The following is a 14,028-nucleotide window of genomic DNA, read 5'->3' as shown; positions in this document are numbered from 1 at the left end:
ATTTTTAGCTTATGATTGTTGCCTGCTGTGGGAAAGAAGAAAAAATAAGTGAAGAGCTGGGGAAGAAAGGAAGCAGGGGAAAGAACATGGGACAGGATTTCTAGAGGGGGAATATTAAATTTATAAACTTCCGCAACAAAATTATTAAAAGAAGGAGGAGGAAAGAGCCCAACATATTTACAAATCTGAATTCAGCCAGGTAGAGCTTTCTGCTAATGAACGCGGAACATTTTTATTTATTTTGGAAATGTTATTTCTTTCAGCTCTTTACCGCTGACTTTCTGAAGACGCGCTGACGCGACGCCCAGGTGAGCCTGTCAGCTTCCTACCTCTCCGTACTTCAGACTGCGAAATGAAAGAGAAGTGAGGAAAGGTAAATGCTGAAGGGAGGCTTGTATCCCCGCATCATTTATGCCACCCCCCTCATCCTCGCCACGGCCCCCTTGTCCAAACGCAGGCCGGGGACTGTGCCGTCCCCTCACACACGTTTGTGCAGTACAGCATGGTTGCTCTTACCTGCTTTTCTGAACTTACAAAGAGGCTGAAAAGAAACCAGATTAAAGGAGCATTAAAGGCTGTGCTACAAATCCTACCATATTAAGCAAGGCAGTTCTTAGAGTTGTTTCGGGCTGGTTGAACAGAAGGGGTGCCTTTGAGTTGAACTACATGTTTCAACAGTATGTTGTTCTGAAAAGTGTTGTATATGTGCCGACATCCGCTGTTGGCATGTGTGCAGACTGAAGCTTGCCAGCTCCTCCTAATCTGGAAAGAGGAGACATGCGGTGTTAAATACATGTGTCATCGCTAGTCTTCCCCCCCCGACAATTTTATCATTTGGTTGTGCAATGTATTTGAACCAAGTTAGCCCATTTAGTTTAGATGAACTTCGGCCAAATAACTGTACTGAGGCAGACTTCAGAGGCTTGAGAGGAGTTGCTTGAATAGCTCGTCCCTAAGTAAATGCAAACACCCTCTTGTGCTCCTTATTCTGCCCCTTAGACAAAGACCTTTTGGTAGGGTTGCGGTCGGAGGGAGGGAGAGCCCCTAAGAAAACAAACAAACCGTGCAGCTCTTTGCATCGCACGGCTTTGCGCTCTCATCATGTTAAATCTTAGAGGCAAAGGAGTGCCAGGCCTGAGCAGGGCTTGCGAAGGGGACTCCAAGGAAACCCCATGCCGCAAGGGTTGGTTTTGGTGACTCAGGAGGTGACATGGGTCCTTCTGAGTCAGGGCTGAGCCTACGTTCAGGCATGACGTTAGCACACCCAAGCTTGGGACGTTTTTTAGACTGAAGGCCTGACTGCTTATGCCAGTAAATGTCCTGGGAGACGTGTGTTCTCGTGCAGACGGTGAGTCCAGCATCCCCATCGCAGCCCAACGGCATTTCCCTCAACAAGGGCTTTGTACGGTGTCAGCTGCTGCCCCCTTTAAGGCTACAGCCGTGGTCTGTACCGCAGTCCTAAGGTATGACTGTAGCTGGTTGCGGCACACCTTTAACTAATTAGTCTGGAAGCTCACGCCTGTGTGTTAGCTCCAGCTGCTGAGCATTTAAGCTGGGGTCTCGGTGCTCCAGCCCCCTGGTGATGGCTGAGCTGGTGGCATGTGAGTAAGCTTGGGTGAAGCACGCTGGGGTATGTCCATGGGGGCTGTGGGCACACCTTTGGCTTCCCGGGCCGGCTCGTGCTCTCTGGGGTGGCTCTGCGCTTTGCCACCAGCACTTCGCTGGTCCTGGGGTAAGCCCAGGAGTTACCCGGTGCATAACAGAAGCCTGAAACGCGGTCAGGAGTCTTGGGGGATCCTGGTCCGGGCTCCAGCTCTTGAGAGCTTTGGTTTTGGGCTGAGGTCCTTGATTGAGTGTCCTTAATTCTGTGGTGAGCCTGTTAGTTGTCTGTGTATGCCATGCGTGGGGACAGGAGCTATGCGACAGTAACAGATGATGCATTGCTGGAGAACTAAGAAGTGGACAGTGTGCAGTGGCAACGGGTAGCTTGGTTACAGGCAAACAGGAGTTGCTAAAAGGCTTTAGTGACCGGAGAAGAAAGCACAGAAGCATAGGCTTCAGGAGGACAAGAAGAAGTACATAAAAATGCAATCACCCATTTTAATGGCTAAACATGAATTATGTTATGCAACGCTTTCATCTTAGTATAGGTTAGCATTCCTCTGATTCTTATATTTGTATATAAATATTTTTCTTGAAGTCAAGTTGGCCTAATTGGAAGTAAGAGCTCTTCTATGTCATTTATTTTAATACTCTAATATATTTCCCCTAGTTAATCATCGCTATTTCTAAATATAAATTTCCTTTCCTTTTCTTTCAAGTCACTTAAAATGAAAGGGCCTGCTTTACTCTTTGACCTCCTCTAACAAGCAGACCCTTGAAATGCAGCATTTCCAGAAAGCAAGCTGTAGGAACAACAGATGGATTTAGTAAATTACAGCCTGCGCATGAATTGTATGAGGAGTAAGTTTGGGATGGAGGCTTAAAATACACAGAAATCTTCTATGCTGTAGCTTTTTTCTCGTTGTCAAACCCTGACTGTTAAATGTGTAAGTTGTGCAATGTTAGCTTTCTGTGCTGATTGATTTGTAGGAGTCATTCAGCCCCCAATTACCAGCTCTTTGGGGTTCAGCCTGCACTACTACTTGGCCAGGAGCCTGCGTCCTCTAGGTATGTTTCTGTATTTTGCTTTTTTATTTGGTAGAGCTATTCTGATGGGCTACTTGCCCTGACCAGCAAATTCAAAAACCTGTTTGTGGTTTCCCAGGGATTTCATAGACAAATTAGTCCATGTCTATTTGCAGGACAGGTGACTCCTAAATGATTTAAAAAAAAGTAGTTTATAATCAAAGTTGATTGCTTGTAACAATAATCCTGAGCTAGATATTTGCTTATCTTCCAGTGTGCTAATCCCTTTTGGGATTAACAACTCATTTTTCAAAAGTGTGGATGTGGTTCTGCAGACCTTGCTGACATGAGTAAACATTACTGAGTTCAGGGGGTGCGACTGGGTGCAAGGGCTGCAGGAACAGGCCTTCGTTCGAATAGGTTTCCTGGAGGTGATTTAGCAATTGCTCTGAGATTTGAAACTCCCTAATGTATTTGATGGAGAGAAGCAGCAGTAAGTTGTCATTGTGATCAAACACAAAGCTTCTGTGGGGAAGAATAAGTTATTTGCATGGGTGTGATGAATGCTTGAAGGGAATTTGAAAAACTGCATGTTGAGCACTGGGAAAATTTCTGAAAATGATCAGTGTTCTTTGTGGTGTCAAAAACTTACCATTAGAAAGGGATCGTCACAGGTTCTGTATATTGCATAGTATTATTAAATGTTTGCCAAAAGGAATAGATCTAATATAGCATGGCAATTGATGTCAGATCAGGTGGGTTCTTACTCATGTGAGTATTTGCATCAGTAATGAATTTTTGGAGGAGCTGTTTCACATCTTTTATCCATAAGAGCATCAACACTTTTTACAGCGTGTTCCTATGCTGTGCCCCAGTTTGCAGTCCTGCAAGTCACTTGAATTTAGATCAGTTGTGTGATAGACTTTAATGAATCTCTGCATAAGGACTGTGTATGGGACCAATGTTGTTCAATACGGGACTTAAAGGAATCATGTCTGCTTTAGCTAAAATACAATTCCCCTTCGGAAGGAAAAGATGCATATGGTAATAATGAAAATGGTAATAGCAACAGTCTTGTCAACACTTGGGGAAACTGGTGCACAATATTTTTTCAGTGCTGCTTTCTGCTTGACCTCTGAGTGCAGTATGAGCAGCTGCAGCTCGTTACTATCTGCTGCCCTGGTCCCCAGATCATGCTGCCTGGGGACTGCTCAGCATGTGGCCCAGCTCCCATCCCCACGCAGGGCCTGGCTCCCTTGCAGGGAAACCGGTGCAGGGGGGAAGGCTGTGCATGCGGATCCCCTCCCGAAGCCGTGTTGGCGTGGGGTGAGCGTGTGTACCCAGGGACCAGGATTGCAGGGTGCATTGCACAGAGCATCTGCCCGGATACTGCCTCTGGGGAGCCGGCCCTTGGGAGAGCGTCTGGCATTGCAAATGCTCCGCTTGCAGAGCGGGTCGCAGTGCTGCAGTACTTAGTGCGCCAGCAGCATCCAGTGGCCAGGCTACAAATGGGATGCTTACGCTTGGTAATGGTATTACAAGACTGCAAAGCTTTCCCATAAGTCACAGATCCAAACAGGACTGCTTCTATGAGAAACACTTACAGAATGCAAACATCAGTTAACTACAGTAAAACAGCAGCCCTTGCCTGTATCTGTGATTTCTTTCTTCCAAGGCAGTCATTGTGAGTGAAACTACCAGCTTTTTTTTCCCCCCCTTTTCAAAAGGTCCATCCCACAGAAGTTATCTACGCAGTAGGTTTCACTACATTCCTAGGGCTACTCATGTGTGAAAGGGCTGCAGCAATGCACAGTAACTGGAACAGTTTTCCCCTGATGTGATTTGTCACTGCGCTAAGGTTTGCAACTCTATAATGCTCGTATTTCATGCATAATATCAGCAAGTTGTCACTGTGAGCAAACAAAATACTTAAGCCACTCGCAGCAAGCCTGCATAACGGTTAAGATCTGAAATGTCCAGCTGAAACTCTGCAGAGGACTGCTTGGGGAGGCAGCATGTAATTACCCGGGCTGGAGCCTGGCCAGGTTTCCAAGGTTAACACCTTTCATCTTGACATCAAATCTTTAATGAACACATGTGGTATAGACATTTGTTTAACATCTCGTTTGGGAATATAATGTGTCCAGAGTTACTGTGCCTCTCTTGTCATACTGGACATGCTTGGTTCAATACCGGTCTGAAGGAAAATGACTTTCAAAGTGGCCAGCAATATTTTGTGGACAATCTTGTATTTCCTCTGGTGACTCCTATCCAAGTATAATCAGGACCCACTGTGTGTGTGTGTTTTCTTTTTTTTTTTTCCCCCCTCCAGATGATCTGTTCCTCTGTCCTCCTTACAAGCTAATAGCAAACACTGCAATTACCCTTATTTCCAGGTTGCCAACTAAAATAATTAGAAAAGTAGGCAATGTGATTTTGGAAAGATGCATTAGAAAATGAAGGGGAGCAATGACAGCATGTTCTCATGGTGCCAGTTAAAACATTGCTGAAGCAGAGAGCCAAGCAGACAGAAGAGATTCACAGGGATTCACTCAAACAGAAGAATCCCAGGAAGGCTCCTCTCTGCTGCTGAGCATACGGCAGATGGAAATTGTCCAGGGAATAAGTGGTAGAATGGCTTTCTGAAGTGGTGAATATTGTTTAGAAAGTGGCAAGAACAATCTGAAGCATCTTTAAAGATGATGTTTGTTGTGATATCTGAATCAGTCTAGCTGAAACGGAATTGTTACCTGTGTTTACCTATTAATTACTCTTGCTTAGGCTCTAACACTCTTTATGATCCTTAAACAACTTAAGCTTTCTACTTCATTATGTATGCCCAACTAACCTTTGCTTAAAAATCTAGATTATGAGTGTTCTAAACACTTTGAGTAAAAGCACAACAAGCATATGTGCATGGCAGAGGAGATCATGAATATCTCACAATATGCTGAATACAAGCTGCATCCAGGCTGTAGTTCTTAATGGGCTTGGAGAAATACCTCTTGCTTGGCAGCAGTTTCAACAGCTGAATGCCAAACTGGATCCCAGGTTTTTTTTTCCTCTTTAATAAATTAGGTGATTCTCTCCATGTGCAAAGGTGTTTTTGTTCCTATGAAATAGAATTTGAAGCACAGTAAAATGCTCATTTGTGAACTGAAGCAAGACAGGGTTAAATTTGGGCTAAATTCTTCTCTTCATAAGGCCATTTTCTCTTCGGTTTATTGACCTGTATCTGTTCCTTATTGGTCAAATTCGTAATGTGCTAAACCAGGCAGTCCCATTTCTGCTTTTTTCTGTCACATTCAAACATCTATCTGCTATAGAAAGAGCTCAAATGCTCACAGGTGTTAATGTTGCTAGCTATGCAATTTTGCTCTGTCCCTGTTTGCCTGTTTCTCTAGACTTTGTGATGATCTCTCCTTGGTGGGCCTAAAACAGCAGGAAGAGTTTGGCGTTTTTTGTGTGCAATATGACCATGCACCATGGCAGTTTTCTTAAGAACTGTTGCAAGCCAAGAAGGAGCAGAGGTGGGATCAGTCTGGGATAAATGAGAAAGGGATTTGTCAGAGATTTTTGTGCATGAAAATTTATCCCTTGTAAAAGCTCGGCTGTTTCCCCTTGAGGCATGAACCTTCTGTTTAGCCAAAGAGAAGCTACAGTAGCTCTAGCAGCAGCCGTAAGCCTGTGTCCCGTATCAGCGTGCTGCCTGCTTGCTAGAGAAGCAAGAGGAGACCTTCTTGTGCTTGGATGAGGTCTTGCTGGGGCTGCCAACAGCTGTTCAGTCAAGATGGTATATTTTGTAGCAAGCTATCACATTTCCTATGAAAAAATGACCACAGTGGCTCTCAAGTACTATATAAGGAGGCGGAATGAAAGGAAACTGGAGCATCCAGGGCAATATAGGTGGTAGAACACATGTAGACCTCACAGCTGAAAAGCTACATCAGGAGTTTCTTCTCCTTGAGGACTACTGTCTTGCCTGTTACAATAGGAAAGCCTCCTATGAAGCGTTTTCCCTTCCTCATGGTCCAACACATGCCTGTAGCCATGTAGTGTTTGGGAGTTGGTCCCTTTGAACCTCCTCCAGAATCTGGCCAGGCACTCTAGTCCCCATCTTTCTCCAGTGACATTTCAGCAGTTTCAAATGCTTGAAGTGGTACGTTTGCAGGTTTTTTAGAAGTAGTAATACTAAAGAAGCATATGCTCTTATTTAGCTGATCATACACTGTAGCTCAGTATGAGCTCGTGAGCATGCTCTTATGGGCTTGTGATGCCCTGAGCAGCTGCAAGGCAAACCTGGAACTGCTACCTGAGGCTCCAAGGATAGGGAAAAAGTCTTGTAAACTCTTCTGTTTTAAAGTGTCAGAAAGTGCAACGTTTACAGCTGGCTTTCCTTCATGATGCTGAAAAGCCTCTTGGCGACAGTGAGGTGATCAGGACACCAAGACCACCACCCGCTGTTTGAACTGGTATTGCTGTCTCCTTCCCTGTACTCCCTGCTCTGCTCCCTCCCATCTTAGTCTTAGATAATGAATGTTTGGGGCATAAAATATCTGTTTGCTCTTTGCAGTCAGTGTTGTCTGTGTCTCTTGGTTCATGACTGGAGCTCCTAAATACAAACACAATCCTAATCTCATACGGTAAAATAGAGCAAATGCAGGTAAAATATAAATATATATATATAAAAATATATAAATGCAGGTGAAAATAATAATTTTCACTAGCTAAGACAATGGGGATTTTCATGGTTATAAACCTTTGAAATGGAGAAGGCAAAGCCACAATACTGCAATATTTCTTGGTGCTTTCTAAGCTGCCCAGCTGGTGTTTTGCAGAGCTGGCTCCAGCTCGGCCGCCACGCAGGGCTGGCAGGGCTGTGGACTTCTCCGCTGGGAAGCCCTGGCTGGCTGAGGAGCCATCTGGCCCTGCGGGACTTCTGAGCAGCAGCTTCAGGAGAAGGAGGAGTAGCGGGTGGCTCTGCCCTTCACCTGGTCCTAGACGAAGCACCCATGGATGCAGCAGCAGGATCCGACTGGCCTTTCCTCTCCCACCCAGTGCGTTTTGCTGCTTGCTCCTCACCATGCTTGGAGACTTTCCCTGGGGGTCAGCGACGTGCAGGGAGCTTCCAGCCATCGGCTAAGCACGGGGATGCGTCCCGTGGCATATTGCCCACTGAACTGGCAAAAGGCTCGACTGACAACGTTTTATTACTATTTAACAATTTAGAGGATTGAAATTTATTTTGGGGCTGTACTGCTCTCTTTCTCCCCCCCCCCCCGCCATAGTATTTGTGCTAGGCTCTCAGATCATGTCTTTGGATGGCTGAAAACTGCTGCTTTTGCCACCTTTGTTTATCGTACAGAGCCAACATTAACATGACAATTTTTATTTTACAGTCTGATTTCTATAATGCTGCATCTATCATAAAAGACCTGAGAACTTCAGAGCGGGAAACTGGTAATTGTCCTTTTCTCAGATGAAAAGAAGCAAAGATAGTAATGAAAAAACAGCAAGAACATCCTTCCTTGTTTTCTAGAGGTCTTCAGGAGCCAGGAGCCTGGGGTTTTGCTCTTCATATTCGTGGGATTTGTAGGGATTCTTTGACCTAAAGCCAGATCTCTGCCCTGCGCTTGGCCTCTTCCCAGTCCAGGCATATCAGAGTTTTGAGGGCTATTAAATCCCAGAGTGCTCCCAACTCTGTGGCTCTGCTACCCTTAATATTGAAAGGAGGTCTGGAATAACCGACAAAAGCTTGTACAGCGACGCAGTGTCTTGGCAGGCACCACGTGTAATTCTGCAGCAGCCTATGCCCGGACTGTGTAGTTCTTTGAGAAGATATCACCAAGCTACTTTAAAATTTTATCCTGAGTCTTGTGAAACTTTATAAAGCTCTTGCTCCAGGAGTCATAAGGCTTGACTTTCTCTTTATTAAAAAAAAAAAAAAATCTAGCTCTTATGACTCCAAAGAGAAGCTTGGAAAAAAAGGACCCTGATGTCTTAACCAGAAAGGGAAAAGAAAGTCTGAACATCTTTTCCTCTTTGTTTCAGGGATTTTAATTTCATGATTTTTTTTAATTAATCTTTTTTTTTCCTTCCTCTGCACAGCCAGCCTAATGACTTTTGTAAACTTGTGTTGGCAGAACTAACAGCAGCTTAAATAAAGTGACTAATTGTTTTCATTCATCAGCCATTCATTGCGAGAGCAATTATAGTTTCAGTGCTCTGCCCCCAAATGAGGGCCAGATCCTGCAGTTAATATATTATTTACATTACCTGGCTCTCTGTGCTGGAGAATGTATATAGAGATGGCCCCTTCTTTTAAAATCTGGCTTCTTCAGATTGGTTTCAAATCACACTTTGGGCAGGGTACTTGCAGCTCACCTTCATTTCAAGCAAGGCATAAAATACAGTTTATTCTTTTAATTTGATCTGTTTGTATGGTGGTAGGTGGCAACTAAAATGCTGAGAGCCTGATGTTGTCTCTTTCTATTAAACTGAAATTTAGCACCAAGGGAAATTGCCATACTATCGGCAAGGTGCCAGGTTCATTTTGTGAAGTGTACTAAATATTTCCAGCTTGCTAGTTGCTTCTTACTTTCCTGCAGATAAGATTTAAGGAGGAAGGAAAAAAAAATCACCATAGCAGACCTCAGGTTTCCATGTCTAAGCACTCAGTGGTTGAAAGAACCAGAAATACTTAAAACTTGAAATGGTTAAACAGCACACTGATCTCCACCTGTGTCCTACATGAGCTGCAGGAAAGATGAAGTGGCAACTGTGGGAGCGGGGCTTGTGTTCCCTGATGCCCAGGGTTGGGTTGGTGGGTGATTCTGTGAACTGATTGTCTGGGATTTTGTCTTAGTTGTGCAGTTAGAAATCATATCAAAAGCCCAAACACAGGGGGTGTTCAACCTATGGGTGCAGGAGCAGTAATATACTCTCTTGCCAGGTAGAGATGTGGAGAAGCATTGTAAGCATCTGCATCGGTGGATTGGTTTCTTCTCCCTCTCCTCTTTTCATGCCATTTCAGTACAATATGGGAGAAGCGCAGCAAATGTCAACTCCAGTTGCATCCTAGAGCTGGAACAAAACCAAAAGCCCAACTAGAAAAAAAATTCTGCCGGATTCTGCAGATACAGATAAAGTTTTTGTAATGCTCCCTTGCCTTTCTATTTGGCTGCAGGGAAATTTAGGCTTTGAAAATCCTTCAAGTCTAGTTGGGGAGTTGCTCATCTAATCCAAACTTCATAGCTTGGTCAAATTTCTCCTATTTCAAACCACATTTGTGTGTGATATCCTGAAAGGTAGGGTGAGGTATTCATTCCTAAATCCCTTGTCTATTTACACGCAAAGGAGCTGTAGTTGACAGCAAGTAGCTCATGGTGAAAAAAAAATCAAAGCGAAAACAGTAATCTTAACACTACTTTGTACTCTGCAGATCTCAAAACGCTTCACAAGGTGAAGGTGCCTAAATAACCCCCTCAGCCACCCAGGGAGCTAGTTAAGAGGAGGGAAGAAAAGCGTTTGTTAGTAACTGAGCTAGTAAATGTAAGATGTATATTTTATAAAGTGGCAGTGTTGCTTTTCAAGGCTGATCAGGAACAGTGAAGAGACCAAGGTCCTACAGCCCTTGGAATGAATATGAAACTCCCACTTCAGATGGTGGTTCCTATTCCAGTATCTTCCCCAGCGAGCGTCATGTGTTGTCATCTTGAATTGCACAAATATCATAACTGGGTTTTCAATATCCATTAGCATTAAGGATGACTGAGAATAGCGAAGTGATACAAGAAATATGAATCTCCTAACAATTTAATTTTAAACACTGTATCTTAAAGTAATGCAACTCTATTACGACATCAAAAATACTTTGCATATATATATATTTGTCTTTTCCAAGGCTCTCAATATGATTTATGAGCAGCAATTAACTAAGCCTTTTAACACCACGTGACAGAGGTGTTGCTGGACCCATTTATGAACTATGCAGGCTGAGGCACAGAAGCGTCAAATGTAGCCTGTCAAAGATGGTATTGCAAAATGCAGACCAGAACCTGAGAATCCTGAATGATAGCCCTGTTCTAAAAATTCCTAGTAAAAAGGAAAAGATGATCATTAAAATCCACTGGGCTTGCTACAAAGTCTGGCAGACATTAGGAACTTACAAATGCTTTTAAATGTAGTGGGGTTATTTTTATTAAATGATGAATGTAGGAGGGTTTTAACATAATGCTGAAGAAATGTATCTAAACCACAGTGGAATAAGAATCAATATAGGTCATTAAAAAAGAAAAAATCCTACTAGAACTGATTTTTCCTGTCATTCATCAACGTTTATATTCCAGGCTCCCTTTATGCTGCTACATAACTTAAAAGCCTTTTAAAAATGTAAATGGCAGCAGGCTTGTAGAATACTGTATGTTATAGCTGATAGACCATGGGCTTCCTTCGCCTCTTTGGTCAGTGGTGCTCTAACTATCAGCTAATACTGAAATCAGGATAAGGCCAAAGCATGTTTAGAAGCAAAGGAAAGGGGAACGGGGTTATGCAAAAAAGGAAGAAGAGAATACTTTTGAAAAAAATGGGTGGCTGAACCTCCATTTTACAGCAGTACCTACAAAAGGAGAACTTTAATAAATACCTTATAGTTTCTTACCTGCAAGTACATTCATATTAGTAATATGGTAAGAATTCCAAAAGATCCACCTTGCTAATTGTGGAAGGATAGAAGCATGTAAAAACTTGATAAATATGGCATGGGGACTTGCCATGTGTTTAAATCTTGGAAAGGGAATTGCTTTATTCACACAGGAAACTAGCAGCTATGTTGTAGTGGAAATAGTAAGGCTTTGTGCAGAGGTTTCTGCTGCATGGCAGATGATTTAATCAGGGGATTTCTTTTAATAAAAAAGGAAAAGTAGAATATAGATGTGGGTAATTAAATATAGGAGATTCTATTTCTGTTTTTAGTGTGAATGCATTTTTACTTGTAAACCTGACTCATTTGTAAAGATATAAAAAAAGATATGGTCACGCATAGAGAATTATTCAAGTTCTTGTATGAGTGTGAGCAGTGCCTCATGAGCCGGTGTCACACTGTTCTGTAGTAATGGTCTCTGCTACCAGTACAGTTCTTGCTCTCACTGATTTACATGTTACGTGTATTTATTTTCACATGCAAGTATCTGGGGAGTATTTTACCCTTTGGTGATAAGTACTTAAAAGTACTATCTGCTTACCTGATTATGTTGGAGGAAAAAAACAAACCAACAAACCCAAAGACATAAACCCCATTCCTAAAACTAGTTAAAAATGCAAGCAGAGCAAGGAGCTTTTTGGGACCCTGCAATTCAGTGCAAACTTTGCAAGCCATAAGACTGCATGGCTCGAGATCCTCATGTTGCTTCAGGCACCTGATTCAGTTCAAAATCCTGCAAACTCATCAGGCAACCCTGCCTATTGGTGTTTTGTTTTTTCCTCCTCTCGCTGAAGGTGCAGAATAAAATAGGTCTGTGGTCCTGCTCCCATTACAGTCTGGGAGAGTTTGCTTACACTGAAGTCGCTGACAAAACCCTCAATAACTTTAATGGGGGCAAGAACAGGCTCCCCGTGATTTAGTCTAAAGGGTTCAGCTCAAGGCAGAAAGACAGGGGCTCTTTGAAAATGACAACTTGTGGCTTTTGGAGAGGTCATTAACATATTTGTCATGGGGGAAAGAGGGTAAATAAGGAACTTGAAAAGAAAGACAGATATTAATTACGCCTCAGACAACATTGCTGTGTGCTGATGACATACTGTAGCTCTCTAGACGACTATAATTTGCAAGTGAACCCAGCTAGAATGAGACTTTACAACAAGCTGAGCAATTAGTTCTTCCTGAGTTGCAAGAGTGACATCATGTGTGCAAAACATGCCTTCGCCTTCAGCTAACAACACACTCATTTATTCTTCCTGTAGGGTCACTGTTTGCTGCGAAGGCCATTAAATCATACCTCTGGTGGATGCGCTGACTTCCAGAGTCTACTGAATAAAGGTCCCTGAAGTGCAGATAAAGAAACACGGATACAAAGCATCAGCTATGCATGCAAAGCATCAGCTGTCAACAACAAAAGCAAGTCTAATACCTGATTTTATGCTGTATAGCTGTCTACCAAATTCCGTCTTTTAAAGACCTTGAGTTATGTTTTCAGCACCTTGAAAACTTGTCCCCATTGAACCTGATATAGTCAAATGTTTTTTATGTGGAATTGGTCAAGAAACTGTTGGGAAAGGTGAAGGCTTGTTTTTATGAGCTCTTTATATAGACTTCTGCTAAAAGCAAGGCGTTTATTTAAATAGGAAATATAATAGAAATAGGAAGTAATCAAACAGGTTATTACACATCTGGGCATCGATTTCCAGTAGAAGTGTGTGGGGGGACTTCATAGCTTGGATCACTTACACAGCATATAACACTATCAAAGAGCCTATAAGGATCCATCTGATACTTGAGAGGGAATGAATTATGGCACTGATCTATAAAGACAATTACATTTATTCTTTAATCAGAAATGTAGTCCCACTGAAGCCACACGGTACTTACCTACAGTCAGCTAAGCTTCTGCTTAAGTGCTTTGCAGAATCAAGAACCAAATAATCTCACGAAGATTTTTCACTTAACCTTTGTCTGTTAGACGTGTGATGCAGACTCTTGTAGCTTTTGATATTTTTATTGGATTAATGAGAAAGAAAAAAGGGATATGGATGGACTTGACTTTAGGGATATGTTTCAGTGTGTGAAAAGCTGCTTTATCCTTTGAAGAAAACTTACTACAAATGCAAAATGAGCATTTCACCGTGACAGCTTTTTCTAAACACAGCACTGGACACGCAGATTTGGCAGAGCAGGATGGGAGCAGAAGTAGCACAGCCAGGATGCCAAGGAGGCTCCCACTGAACGGGAGCAAGTGTCTTCTGCTGCGATGAGGACCTTTCCAATCCCACACAGAGCTGTCCATGCATCCTCCTTTCCCTTCTGAAATCCTGACTGTGCTTGCTCAGTGCTGGTTACTCTCAGCATATGTGGATCTGCCACGCTTTGCTCTCTCCCAGTGAAGTAGGTGGGAAAGCTCCTGCTTTCCGTGACACCCCAGCTGGGCACGTGATACTCCTTGGCTGAACTTAACCTCCTCTGCAGATCCATGAAAGTCCAGATCTATGAATTCAGTACAAGCAGGCTACTTAGACCTCATCACCTACCCCATGATTTCAATGAATAATCTATGTTGTTTTCTTGTTCATTCATGAGTTTTTACATAGTCTCCAGAAGCTTTAAAATTAGAACCTTAGAGGGAAACAGAAACCTGTTCTCTGAAGCCAGCAAGATATCTTAACAGGAGTTATTAAGAATATTAATAG

The sequence above is a fragment of the Apteryx rowi genome, unplaced genomic scaffold (assembly GCF_003343035.1).
Source record: "Apteryx rowi isolate R43461 unplaced genomic scaffold, aptRow1 scaffold_2, whole genome shotgun sequence".
NCBI lineage: Eukaryota > Metazoa > Chordata > Aves > Apterygiformes > Apterygidae > Apteryx > Apteryx rowi.
Note: the sequence above shows the minus strand (reverse complement) of the source record.